Source organism: Mus musculus, chromosome 6 (genome assembly GCF_000001635.26).
Source record: "Mus musculus strain C57BL/6J chromosome 6, GRCm38.p6 C57BL/6J".
NCBI classification, from domain to species: domain Eukaryota; kingdom Metazoa; phylum Chordata; class Mammalia; order Rodentia; family Muridae; genus Mus; species Mus musculus.
The window spans coordinates 49,633,174-49,647,388 of NC_000072.6; the positions used below are offsets into that span (position 1 = coordinate 49,633,174).

At 44.8% G+C, this 14,215-nt stretch overlaps 1 long non-coding RNA gene across 1 annotated transcript in view; it reads left to right on the top strand.

Annotated features, from left to right (window-relative positions):
• Window positions 1-457: 457 nt before the first annotated feature.
• Window positions 458-14,215, top strand: part of Gm31226 — a 44,825-nt gene continuing 31,067 nt past the window's right edge. The window contains exons 1-2 of the long non-coding RNA XR_377650.2: window positions 458-533; window positions 2,852-3,104. This is a non-coding gene — a long non-coding RNA (predicted gene, 31226). The remainder of the gene's footprint in view (window positions 534-2,851; window positions 3,105-14,215) is intronic.

The window sequence follows — 14,215 nt, forward strand, 5'->3', positions numbered from 1 at the left end:
AGAAAAATTAAAAATTGAAAGTGTGAATTTACCCCATTAGGTTTTCCCCATTCTATTCTCTGATGATTCCTCCTTAGTGAGCTACCAACCAAACGCAGTACGTTTTTGTTAAGTGATTTGTGTACAACTCGAGATTCACTTCAGCACATTAAAAGATAAAAGAAAATTCAAGTAGAATTATCAAGCCAGAAATTAAAATAAAAAATAAATAACAAAGAATACCATAAACCGGTTATGTGTGTGCTTGCCGGGGAGTCTTAATTTCTCTCAGTTGGAATCTTTCTAAAATAAATTTATCTTAAAATAATTATAATTCAATAAAATCTGAACTGCTAATATGTTCCCAAACACAATGAAAACATGAAGACAAGAAATTGTGTTGAGTCAGGTTCAAGATATCGTCCTTGGAGCCAAGCAGCAGCTGTTGGGAAGATGTGTCTGTGTGTGGTTCCCTGATGAGGCTGTCAGCTCAGAAAGCACACAGCTGATGCCGGCGTTCTTCTCCTGTCTGACACAAGAGATCCTCACAGATGGTAAGTGGGAATTAGGCAGGAAGGAGCAAAGGAAGGGCCATACACCCCCACCCCCCAAAACCTGGCTGTCACCAGAGTGTGTTTCTGCTTTTCCCTTGAGTGCAGTAGGCTTCTCCACCTGGTGGAGGATGCAGTGGCTCTAAAGTAGTCAGCAAATGCTCCCTTTGCAAGGTCTGTATGCTCCTGTGTCTCTGAGGTGCTGCCAAATGCCTCCGTCACATTCCTTCTGTTCATTTAGGGTGTCTGTAGCCACCCCCACCACCAACGTTCTGGTGTTTGTTATGTTATGGTGTGTTGCCAGGTTTGACTCTTTGTGGCTCCTCCAGCTGAGCAGATTGCATTGGGAGCTCAGCCCTGGGGTTGGTCTGTCTGTCCCTGCAGTGCCTTCAGTAATGGTGGTAATGGTCGCCTCCCTCTGGAACAAGTTCCAGCTGAGATGAGAATTCTTCTTTCTGCTTTAGTCACATATCACAGAGGCAGTCAAGGGCAGTAGTTTGTATTCATACTGGTCTGGGATACCAAAGCAGGTGTTAGATAGTCTTGTTTATTTGCTAAGTTATTTAGGGGGTTGGACTTGGGGCCTCATACAGGTTGAATACACACTCTGCCAATGGGCTACATGCAAAACTCCTTAAGCCTAACTTTGAAATGTGAGGAACAGCTATTTCTCCCAGGCCTGACCTTCAGGAAACATTTTGGGGGTGGGGTGGGGTGGGGGAGGAGTGGGGGCCATAAAAGGTCTTGGCATCCTGTAACTGCTGTTTCCTTTGAATTTCAAGGATGACTCATCAGATGTGACTGTTGGGTTAAGTTTCAGGATGACATGTGATACTTAAAATGCCCTTGCTTATAGGGTGGGCAGCCTGGTCCCCTGAATAATTTTTTTTTTTGTGCTCAGGGATTGAAGTAATTATTCCTTTCTCAGACCATGCATAAATCTATCTGAGGGGAGACTAAAGCAGCCTTTAGGAATGGAATGTGCTAGGAACTGCTACCAAAATTGTTAGAGATACAAAATAGTCACGTGTGTAATGATCTGAAAGGAAGAAAAAAATGCCTCCATGCCGGGAGAAAAATCAGCTTCTTTGCACAGATTGCAATGGCCAAGAAAAGTATAGAGGGGAGGAACTTGAAAGGTAAAAGGTAGGTTTGGAATTGGTTCAGCGTGGATAAATTTCCTCCTGGCAAAGGCTTGATTGCCAAATTGTGACATTATTGGGAGAGAGCAGAGGTGCATAGAAGATCATTAGCTACTGGGGTGTTTCCTTAAAGGATATACTGAGGCGTTCACTGTACAGAGGAGGCACAAAGCTGGCTGGTATAGGAAGAGATCCAAGCCAGGAATGGAGTGACACCCTGCATCAGAGCGCAGGAAGAGTGTGATGGCTCTGCAGAGTTCCCAGGGGAGACCCTCTCGCCCCCCCCCCCAGCTGCCACATCTGCTCATCTTACGTGTCTTCATAAGTGACATTACAAATGCCCCCAGCTTCATAAACCAGCCACCAAATTAGTGTCACATTAGACTCAGTCCTCTCATTACTATAGACAAGTGCAATGGTCCCTTTGCAGTACTGCATATGTTCTTGGGAACAGAAGTGTTTAAAAATGAGACTGAGGGGGTCAAATGACTTTGGCCACTGAACTAATAGATGAGAGCAAGGACATGGCCCAATTTTTGTGACACTAATTCCAGTGGTTTGAGAAGCCTGGATAGCTTGCAACATATTAGTTCTTGTTACCAAGTGTTTCCAGTTTCTAACATTACCAATCAACACAGCAAGACTCCACTCCTGCTTGCTGTGTAGTGAAGGCAGCTGAGGGGGTCATTCTGGCCAATGATGAGCAAGATGGACATCACTTGCAGGTAGAGGTGACTACTTATCTGTCCCAATCCTCTGCAGCTCTGATTCCCCTGCCCTGAGGCTAAAATGCTCAGATTTGGCGTTGCCATCAGCCTTAGTAGCTTCTGGAGTGTATGGAGAGGGGGCACAGACCCTAACCATAATGTGAGAGCAGAGAAAGGCTGTTGCCGCTGAGTGCCGTTGGGATTTTGTGTTGTCTGCTCTGGCAGAATGCAGGCCAGCTTGACTGATACACCAGAGGTGAGGGGTGAGTAGTCCAGGCAAAAACAGTTCTTTGAGTATATGCTAGGCAGTCATTTCTTTGAAAAAATAAAAATAGCTCCTGAACAAATATTGAAAGCAAATACATTGATTGTAAATACTTACACCACACCAAAATCTTAAAGGAGAATTTAAATTGTTATGATTCCAACCTATCAATAATGGTTCTCTCATAGTTTAATTTTCACAAAACAGAGATGGATGGACTGCTGGACACACGTGGGATGTTTGTAAGTTGCTGAATCCTCAGCAGGCTGTGGATTAGGAGCTGGAGACAGATGTTGATGAGAACCACAGACCGGTGAAGAAACTTCATGAGTGTAAAGGAAAGAAGACAAGATGGGACAAGCTAGATTTGGAAGTCCCAGGGCAGAAACAGCCATTGCAACCCAGGGATGAAGGGTACGCCAAGGAGAAAAGGATGCTTAGCAAAGAGATGAGGATGAAGGTGAGTGAGCAGTGACAGGAGTGAAGAGGAGTAAGGAGCACCAGTGGGAGGGGGAGACCATGCTGAGAAGCACGTGTGTGGTCACATAGCATGGACCAGCTCAGCATAGAGGAGATCAATTTTATAATGTAACTAAAATTTTTAAGTTAAGTTAACATACAAAGTGATGGGCTTAAATTATAACATTTCATGTATACATGTCAATATATTTTGTATTCCTCCTCCTGACCCACTAACCTCCCCATCTTCCTTGACCCCACTTTGCGGGTTCCCATCCTCCCTTTTCTGCTTTCAGATCACAGAGGTGCACATACCCCACTCCCATGCACACATACACAAACACATACCTTCACACACACAGAGAGAGAGAGAGAGAGAGAGAGAGAGAGAGAGAGAGAAGGAGAGAGAGAGGGAGGGAGGGAGAGAGAGAGAGAGAGAGAGAGAGAGAGAGAGAGAGAGGGAGAGGGAGAGGGAGAGAGAGAGAGGTGGGTAAAGTGAGATATAGATAGGTAGGTAGGTAGATAGAATTAAAAAACTCAAAATCAAAATAGTACAAGGTAACTTAGGAAGGTGTTGCATATCTATGTCACCTTGATGGGTATCACAATTGTTTGCATATGTTCAAAACAAACTGCACCCACCAAATGTGTGAGTCTTTGTTAATTATGCCTTAATAAAGGATGCTATTTTTGTTTTAGAAGAAAGCCACTGGTTTGTTGAATTATGTTTTGCATCCTCAGGAAGAGGTATGCTTGAGAAGGGGAAAGTCAGACTGCCTGGTGGTTTGAAGGAGACGTTCCCTATAGTCTCGGGCATTTGAATACTTAGTCCCTACCTGGTAGCATGTTTGGGAAGCTTTAAGAAGTGGGGCTGGCTGGAGGAGTTATGTCACTGCAGGCAAGCTTTGAGGTTTCCAAGCCACGAACCGTTCCCAGGTCACTTTTTCTGGTCGGTTCGTCCATGTGGTTCAAGATGTGAACCCTCAGCTTTCTGCTCCGGCCACCATGCTTTGGTTTGTGGACACTAAACCTCTGCAATGGAAAGCCCACATTAAACCCTTCTTTCTATGAGATGCCTTGGTCATGGTGCTCTATCTCAGGAAGGAAACTAATATAAGCAGTGAAAGGAAGCTAAGGCTGTGAGGATGAGAATCACACTGGGCTGTGGGCTGAGTGATGAATGGTTTCAATATTCTTACTAAAGCAGGGCATCGGAACATCCCTTGGGCAAAGGTGAGACTGTGGAGAGAAAGAAGCAAGTCTGAGTAGCTATTGTGGAGAGTGAGCCTGGACTCCAGAGAAATGAGCACAGATGAATCAGGTCTTCATGGAAAGCATTCTGTAGCCTGAATGAGAAAGCAGAAGGTTCTCTGCCTACCCACAGGATTAGGCATTATAGACCTAGTGAGAATCAGGGAGACCCGTGAATCATAGAATAAAATTCAAGACTTTTAGAACCATTATAAAGTGGGGAATCTTTCTAATTTAGTTACTAAGCTCAGACAGTTGAGACTCTGAGGGGGCAGAGTGGAGTCATTCAGGAGTTGGCAGCAGACCAGGGACTGATGACAGTATGTTAAGAGTTTGCTGGTGAGCAATAGAAGTGGGCTCTGACTCATTTAACTCAGAGAGTATACTAGGTACAGAGTCTTGGAGGCAGGGGTAATCTGAAGAACCATCCTGAGAAAGCTGGACTAGTGGTGCTCAGGATCCAGCTGGCAGGAAGCACTGCCCTCAGGGCCCACCGGGGCCAAGTGAGCCATCTACTCCTGTTGTTTCCCCCACTCAGTTCTTGGCAGAAAGAGGTAGATGGACTAAGCTTTAAAGGACATGATAGACTGCTCATGAAGCCTACTTGTGATATGAGAGAGGTGACTTTTCTCAAAGCAACACCATTCTTAAAAGCTGGATGGCTACAGAGGAGTGAGCTTAAGAGGACAGTGGAACCACAGCAGAGTAGGATAGCCACTGACATCAGGACCCTGGAAACAGAAAACCCACTTTAATTATCTATATCCAAGTACCGATAACTGTCTGTTCTTCTCATTCTCCATCTGTAAAGTATGTATACTAGAGACTTGAATTGCTATATGTGAAATGAGGTGTGTGTGTGTGTGTGGGGGGGTAACAAAAAGGTGCTTTTTAGTAGCCCATTATTATGGATATTTATACTGGATGCATTCTATCCCTACCATACCATGTGGCCACCATATTGGACATGTGATGGAGTTTGCTTCTAACTTCTATTTCTCTTTTCAGCTGCTCTATCGCATTTTGACTTTTTAAGCCAGTCACCCATGGACAAGATAGTGTAGGTTAAAGCCCAACCTCTAGTTAATGGTAATGATTTTATTATTTAAGCCCATATTTGAGGCATTTCTCCAAACAACCACTGTTAAGGGGTAACTTGTACTGAGAAAACACAGATCTTAAAGTCTGAAGTTCTAGGTTCTAGTCCTGGCCCTGACTCTTGTTCATTCAGTGACTTGGGTAGGTTAGTTAACAATTCTGATGTTCACTCCTCTGCAAAGTGGGCTGCTGCTGCCGCCTAAGGGAGGTGATGTACGGAAACATCGTATGAGCTGTGGCTGATACACATCCTTTTGTTGACACTCTGGGCTTGAAAATGATGTTTTCAAATCCTCAACAGGAGTAGTGGTCTGTCTGTGCTGGCACATACCAGCTGGAGCCATCACAGGGTCCTTTTGCTCTTGTTTATTTTTTGAGAGTTTCTTTGTAGCTCAGACTGGCCTTACACTTGCCAATTCTTCTAAATGCTGGGAGTATAGATATGCCCACCACACCTGGTCAGGGCTGACACCTTGGATGGTCTCTATGGAGACCAGATTTTTAACTCCACTCCACGAGCAGAAGCCTGGAGCTGCCTACTAGCCTAAAAAAGGCAGTCGATGCCAGTGCACAGGACTCCCACTGCTTCTGGTCCTGTAGTCACACTCACGGGAGAATGTCAATGCAGAGTGTGGAAATCAAGCCTAGGAGTCACTTGGTTTGTGCTGAAATTCTGCCTTTGTCTGGAATGTAGCTTTAACACATTTTCTTATCTGGGAAACGAGGGGATTGATGGTCACTGTGTGTCCTTGGGAGAGTCATCTCAGCAGTAGAGAGCTGTTTCTTTATCCATAGGACATTAGGAAAGGGCTGGCTGATGTTCAGGTTGCTTCTGATTTCTGAGCCATCTCTACCTTCTTTGAGGCACAGGTCATAACTTGAGACTGTTTGCTTCTTTTAAGTTTTTTTTTTTTTTTAAATTGTATTCACTTGAATGGATGCATCGTTTTGTCTGTTTTGTCTGCTGTTTTCCTGACTGATGCTCCGTGTATAATAGGACTCAATAGCAATTTCCTAAGCAGTACAGAGGAGCCATTTAAGTGAGTAGAAAGGAACTATAATTTTTCTCAAGGTTGACTATTTTTATATACATGGTCTTCCTGGTACATGTGATACTGTCTAGTGCCAATATTAATTTTATATTTTGAAAATACCCTTTACAGAGTTAGTGGAGATACACCATATTCTGTGATGCATTTTGTTTAAGGACAATTTTAATAATACAGGTGTTGAAAATGCATGTTTCTATGTGCGAATGCCCTAGACCCATTTTGCCAAGCACGTGCATGTCAGAGGACTTGACTTCTGCCCAGTTATATGCTGTTTTTATATCTGGCATTTGATATATGTGTGAGCACTTGGGCTCACACTGCTGTTTGGTCTGCAAAGGGGAAAAATGAAACATAAATACGTTGTCTTTGACCTTGAGATCATCAATTAAGGCCAAACAGGTTAGAAAAGAAGCTTTTAGTTTCTTAAAGATATTAAGATTGCCCAGAGCACCGAAAGAGCAGAGGCCCAGACCAATTACAGGCCATTTTATGAGCCCTGGCAAGGGTATATATTCGATTCTTGTTGTTTGTCCTTACAGAGTCCTTATTTTTTCATAAATTAAGACCAATCAGTCATAGGAACATGAAATTCCATTTATATTCCCAGATGACTAATGGCCTGGCTTTTGATTCTCGAGTTCAAACTCTGATGAAACAAAATAGTAGCTGTGTGATATTAGCAAATGGACCCTGTCAGGTCTGGCAATGTGCACAGCCACAAGGGCTGACCCTGAGCCTAGCCTCCATTTGTAGTTTTTGAAATGAAGTGAACAATCAGTTACTGACTGGGGAGAGACCACCAGGCTACTCTGGCCTTCCTAAGCCCCTCTTCTAACCAGCAGTTGCACAAGTCTCAGATTCAGAATGGGCACTGGAAGACTTGCCTAGCCTACAGCATGCAGGCTGCACTTTCCCCAAGGACTCAGAGGCATCCATCTGGTCCCCTGAAATATATATCCTTCTTTTCTCTAAGTGTCAACACGTGAACAATTTTTAATTGTATAGGATGAACCCAAACCTGGAGATTCCAGATATATCTTTTGGAGACTAGAGTGGGGAAGCAGGAACTACATTGGTAAGACAGGGGCAAGTGGGCATGAGACCAATGAAGTTTAGCATTAAAGAGTAAGCTTTAAGCAAACCCCTCCTGTTTAGCTGCCAATATCTGAGACAATAGCATGAGCACGCACAGTAATAAGAGCTTTCTACCCTTCTCAGCCTGGGACCTCCAAGCCCAGCTCCATTTATTCTGCTCTTCCTCAGGTGGAAATTTCACCGAGGACAGGACAGAATGACCTTGGTTCACAGAGCTGAAGACTGATTAAGCGTCACTGGCCAGTGGCAGGGTGACCAGTGGTAGAAGAAGAGCTTGAAACATTCTATCTGGGGCTTTGAAACCCAGCCTCTTAGATTCACTGAAACATTGCAACTCTGGATCAATTCTTTCACTTGTTTGTGGAGGATATGTCAAGTGAAGCCATTCACTGTCCAGACTAACAGAGTTTGTGGGAGGAGGAGATGTCACAAGGAGTCAGTAATAGACAAGATCAATATTGTTGAGCTAATCCAACATGGACCACCAGGGAGGATTTTCTAGCGAGGCAGTGCTGAATTAGACCTGAATTTCAGAAAGGTCATCCTGGAATAGAGATGAACTAAGAAGCAGGAAGATAATATCAGAGGCAAGAACATGATTTGGATGAGTACAGCTTCCGAAGGGATGGCTGGGCAGAGTGGCTGGATGAGACACTGGAGACAGATTGCAGGTTTAGTGACTCACTGGATGTGACAGCAATAGTGAGGGGGAGCTGACTGAGTTGTCTAGTCACGATGCCACAAGTCATGACGATCAGTAGAGAGGGTAGAGTGAGGTTAAGAGAGAGGCTTCTGCTTCAGTGTGACTGTAGGGCATGTGGCAAAGCCCAGTAAGCAGTGGAAATAATGACTTAGAACACGACAAATGGGGACACAACAAAGAGGAGTCATCTGAGTAAAGGGAGTTCAACCAACAGCCAAGGTGAAAACTTTCATCACCAGATCATGATGGTGTTTGGGCTCATAGGTCTTCATTCTCATCAACTGCTACTTCTCTTGCTAGAGACCCTGAAAATGGCATGTTCAGCCACGACAATGAAGCCAGACCCTTGTCTGTGTGCAGATTCAACAAAGCCCAAGATGAAGTCAGCACAGCCCTTCAGCAGTTGAGAAAATCTTTAGCTTCCATTGAATGAGGACATCATATAATACACATGCTGTAACCTGGTCCCATCCAAGGAATGACTTGGATGACCCATCCAAGTCTTGTGAATGACTACCGACTCACCACCGTCTTTCCTTCTTCAAGGTGGTTATACCACTGGGCTCACAGCTGCTGGGGGCTGCTGACTTCCTCTAGCTCAGGGTTGTGTTGTGCCTCCTCTGCCTACAGGCAGATGTGGGGATTCAGTGTTCATATGCCTTGGGACTTTTGGGGATAGGATGTGAAAGCATTTCTTAGTGCATTATCTTTATGGAAATAGGAATGGCATCAAATTTTAAGCAGCTCTCCGTGCTTAGCCACAATTGCAAGTGAAATGTACTAATTTCTAATTCTGTCCATCTTGGAATTGAAGGATCCTCTAATTTGCTTACTGTGTGTTGTATATGTGGTGCAAAGTTATATCAAAGTATACTTGACACATACATTGTATGAACATGATGCTGCTTAGGAACTGGACACAGCACATAAAGTTTCCTCATTGTGGCTTTCTATTAAGAAAGATTTTAGTTAATGGGCAGGACTGTGGATCACACATTCATTAAAACCATAGCTTTGTTTGGGACTAAGATTGCTCTACCTTGGGTCATTGATGCAATGTAGGACCCTTCATAAAGTATATTGAGTGTCCTGAACCCAAAGGGACACTTACAAAGACCTTTCAGTAACATTATTAAATAAGACAGCAACCCTGCATGTTTAGGAACTTAAAGGGCACTTCAGATGTGAAGACCGAATACTGTACAGGTGCAAAGCCAGGGACCCTGGTATGTGTGCTGCAGATCAGGCACTGTGAGGCACTCTCCATGCTTTATTGATCAGTTCCATAAGGTTCTGGAAGAAGCTGACATGTTATAGTGATGTGAATCCAAACCAAAAACAAACAAACAAACAAACAAACAAACAAACAAACAAACAAACAAACCAGAGTTGTTTCTCCCAAGGGGCCCGGTTAGGGGCATGTCAGGGTGGCCTTTAGGAAACAGATATATACACATGGTATGTACTCACTGATAAGTGGATATTAAACAAAGAACGTGGAATACCCACGATACAACTCATGGGTCACATGAAGCTCAAGAAGAAGGAAGACCAAAGAGTGGATGCTTCATCCTACTTAGAAGGGGGAACAAAATAATTAAAAGAAGTAGAGGTGAGAGGGACGTGAGAGGAAGAAAAGAGGGGGAAGGGAAAAGAGGGGCAGAATCAGGTATGGGAGGAGATGGAGGAGATGTACAGAGGGTCAGGAAATTGAACAGAGGTGTTTAGCAATGGGGGATGGGGAACTGGGGATAGTAACCAGAAAGTCCCAGATGCCAGGAAAGCAAGAGCCTCCTAGGACCCCATGGGGATGACACTGGCTGAAATACCCCACAAAGGGGAGGGAGAAACTGTTGAAACCATATCCAGAGGTTAGGCATGGCCCCCTGGTTGAGGGATGGGGCCACCCACCCATCTCCAAAAATTTAACCCAGAATTTCTCCTGTTTAAAGGAAATACAGGGACAGAGAGGGACAGAGACAGAAGGAAAGACCATCCAGAGACTGCCCCACCTGGGGATCCACCCCATATGCAGTCACCAAACCCAGACACTATTGAGGATGCCAAGAAGTACTTGCTGACAGGAGCCTGATACAGCTGTCTCCTGAGAGGCTCTGCAAGATCCTGACCAATAGAGATGTGGATGCTTACAGTCAACCATTGGGATCCCAATGGAGGAGTTAGGGGAAGAACTGAAGAAGCTGAAGGGGCCTTATCTGGCATCAGTGGGAGAGGAGGCCCTTGGTCCTGTGAAGGCCTGATGCCCCAGTGTAGAGGAATGCTAGGATAGTGAGGTGAGAGTGAGTGTGTGGGTGGGGGAGCACCCTCATAGAAGCAGAGTAAGGGGAGATGGGATAGGAGGTGGCAGAGGGGAAACCAGAAAAGGGGATAACACTTGAAATGTAAATAAATAAAATATTCAATTAAAAAAAGAGAGAGAAAGAAACAGATATAGCAGAATACAGAGTTCCTGAAAGCTGGGAATCTCTTCAAAGGTTAAGGAAGAAACAGAAGACCTGGATCCATCTTCATAGAATAGAGAGTGTCTCATTTCACGGGGACATTAGGACATCAACTTGCCCTAACCTTTTCATTAACCAGAGAGATGAATCGGCTAGTGAGCACAGTCTAGACACTGTCAGCACTGGGCTGGAATGGCAGGTAGCTCCTGAGAAGCCCCAGGCTCCCTGCTCCTCCTAACTCAATCTTGGCAGGCGGGGAGAAGGGGTGGGGCCTCTCTTGTGCTGGGGTCTGCTGTGGGACTCTGTCACTGGCATGGTATGGCTAATGCTATCTTGAAATAACAGTGGCCCTGCCCGCCCCAAGAACAGCCTCACAAGAATGGCCCATGAATACTCTTCTGTGGAGGGAACAGGAGTCACAATGTATCATGTGAGACCATCCCTCCCCGAGCATACACAAGCTTGCACCATTTCTGGAAAGACACATTTTCTTCCATGGGGTAGCTGCCCATTTGTGGCTTCAATAAGGTGATCCCTTCCGGTAACTAAGTTCAATAAACTCATTGGTCTACCAAGCCAAGCTGGTGGGATCATTTCTTCAGTCTGTCATAGGTGCTTTCTGCAGGGTGAACACATGCTGGCTTACATCTCCCCAGGTAATGTTAATGTAACAAGAAACTCAGTGGTAGCTAGCTAGACCTTTGGTATGGAGAAAAGGTTGGAGTTTTCTTAATGGGGACCTAGTGCACTCACCAAGTGGAGGTCAGCAGCTTACTGCAGGGGCGCCATTCCCTAACTCTCCCTCAGATCATGTCTTATACTTTCCACTGTAAGAATGTTACAAATAGCACTGAACTGCCATGTTGGCCCTGTTGTCAAGGGCAGCACCAATTCACCAGAACAGCTTCCTAGAGGGTGGTTGGTGTTGGGACAGAGACAGGGGTGGCAAGGCTACCTGAACATGGTGGGGTGGACTGAGTCCTCGGGTGGATGTGCACTGTTCTCCCTGCTGAGTGAAACGACCCAGCGATTGTTCTTACTCAGTCTCCTTACAGCTTCCTAGTCATCTACTAGGGGAATACTCAGAAAGATTCCGGGAGACAAAATCCTCTACTTTCACACTTAAGTTTTAGAAGTGCATACTTAGTAAAAGTGTTAAACACATTGAAACTTGGCCCAGTTCGGTGTCCTTTGAGAACCCTCTGGAATACCTTGAAAGCCATAGCAGTGTGGCTCCCGTTGAGCTTTTACTCTTCATGCTACCTTAGTGTTACATTGCTCTTGTTGGAGAAGCTGAGAACGCTTCTAAGGATACCTTTCTCTTGACCTTACCATCGGCTCATCACTATCCTTGCATGAGAACACCCACGCCACGCTCAGATGTGCTGCTTACTAACCTACCTGAGAAAACCCATCGCTTATTTTCATGGAAGCAGAATCCCTAAAAGCCTTGGGATTTTGTGCTCTATTTGTCACAAGACATCTGCCCAGATTGATGCTGCTTACAATGAGGGTGCTGATGCTTGTGAGTCATTTGTACCAGTCCACAGTGTGAGAGAGCCTGACTCCCAGGGATTCAAGCATCCTGGGCTGAACTGTACCTAGACTTCTACAAATTCATGGCGTTTGAACTCACTAGCAGTTCTGTCTTCCACAAAGCACTTTTTCATTTTGCCTTAATGATAGTAGTAGTAAGAAATACTATCACTACTACTACTACTACTACTACTACTACTACTACTACTGTTGGCATTCTGTCTAAGCTCTGCCCCACAGTTACCTGGCAACAGTCAGGTAGGCCTGACCCACTATAAAAGGAGCTGTTTGCCCCCTCCTCGTTCCCTTGCTCCTTTCTTGCTCTTGCTCTTCCTTCTCCCCTCTCTCCACATCCCTTTCTCTCCTCTGTCCACATTCCTTTTCCCCTCTCTCTCCACTTGCTCATGGCTGGCCTCTACTCCTCTACTTCTCTCCCTCTCTCTGTCTCTACTACCCTCTTAACTCCCTTCCCCATGCCCTGAATAAACTCTATTCTATTCTTTACCATTGTGTGGCTGGTCCCTCAGGAGGAAAAGATGCCTCAGCATGGGCCTGCCGAGGTACCCCCTGCCCCCACACCTCACCACACCTCCAAGAACATAATCCCTCTCTATTTTTTTATAAACACAACAACAACTAATAATAATAATACCTAAGCACTTTTCTCTTTGCTTTAGATTTTGAAATATTTTATGTTAATAATCACTTCAGGTTTACTTAGAACTTACAGCAGTGAAGAAACATAACTAACAATCATTAAATGTCCATCATGTCTGTCCCCAACTGTTACATACAGAACACACGCCTCCCTGCTTTCTTTTCTTTGCCCTTGGCAGATGTTACTAATCACTCATGACAAGCTTTCAGTGAACCTGAGTAGGACCCTACCATCGTCAGGCTAGCACTTCAGGAAAGTAGTCAACTGACCGGATCCAGACATAGGATTTAAGAATAAAATAGAAAAATAGCCTTTGCTATTCTAGTAGTACTAGGCCTTTATATTTATTTTTATTTTGCAATGAAGACTCAAACAGAACACATTATTTTTTTTTTACAGTTTAACACACTGAAACTAAGATTAAATAAGTCATCAGCCACATTCAGTTAGTTTGAATCCAGATGGTTGGATAGAACTTTGCTGTTTGAGCTACTTTATACAGATTGGGTACCTAGAGACATGGTTTATGTGACTCCTGGATGAAAGAGTATTACAAACACAGCAGCTTCTATATCCCTAGCTCATCTATTCATTCCACAGACGGTTACTGAGGGCTCAGCATTGTGGCAGGCATTAGATAGCCGTGGATAAACAGATACGATACATATCCTTGAGGAACTTCTGGGCTGTGTAGGACAGACTGGTGTTAAACTAAAAGACCCAGGCGAAAGGACCAATGTTGGCAGAAGACACCCAAGACCAAGTTCTCAGCACAAAGGAGACGTATTTGGTCCAGGAGGAGAAAGGCTGGAGAATAACAGACAAAACCAGGAGGTAGAGGAAGAGGGAGAGGGGAAGGGAACAGGGAAGATGGGAAGGGAACAGGGAAGAGGGGGAGGGGGTATTTGTCCTGGAGGGGGACCCAGGATTGCCTCTGGATAGAGGAGACAGATGTGGCCCATAGGAAAATGGCAGTTTATAAAGGGAGATGGGGAGCCCTTGCTAGGATGAGTTGGTTTGCTTTGATTGAGCGTGTTAATTAGGTGAGCTAAAGGAGCTTTTGATTGCAGGACTCCGATACTTTGATAACTGGATTTGGTAGTCAACCTTAGGAAGAGAAAATGGCCAAATAAGGGAACAGACCCTGGTGGCTAGCTTTAGGAATGCAATCTAATGGGTTTTAGCAAGGCAGAGGGAGTGGGGGAGAAGGGCAAGGCCTGCCAGACCATGCTTGCCATGTTCAAGCTGGCCAGAGTC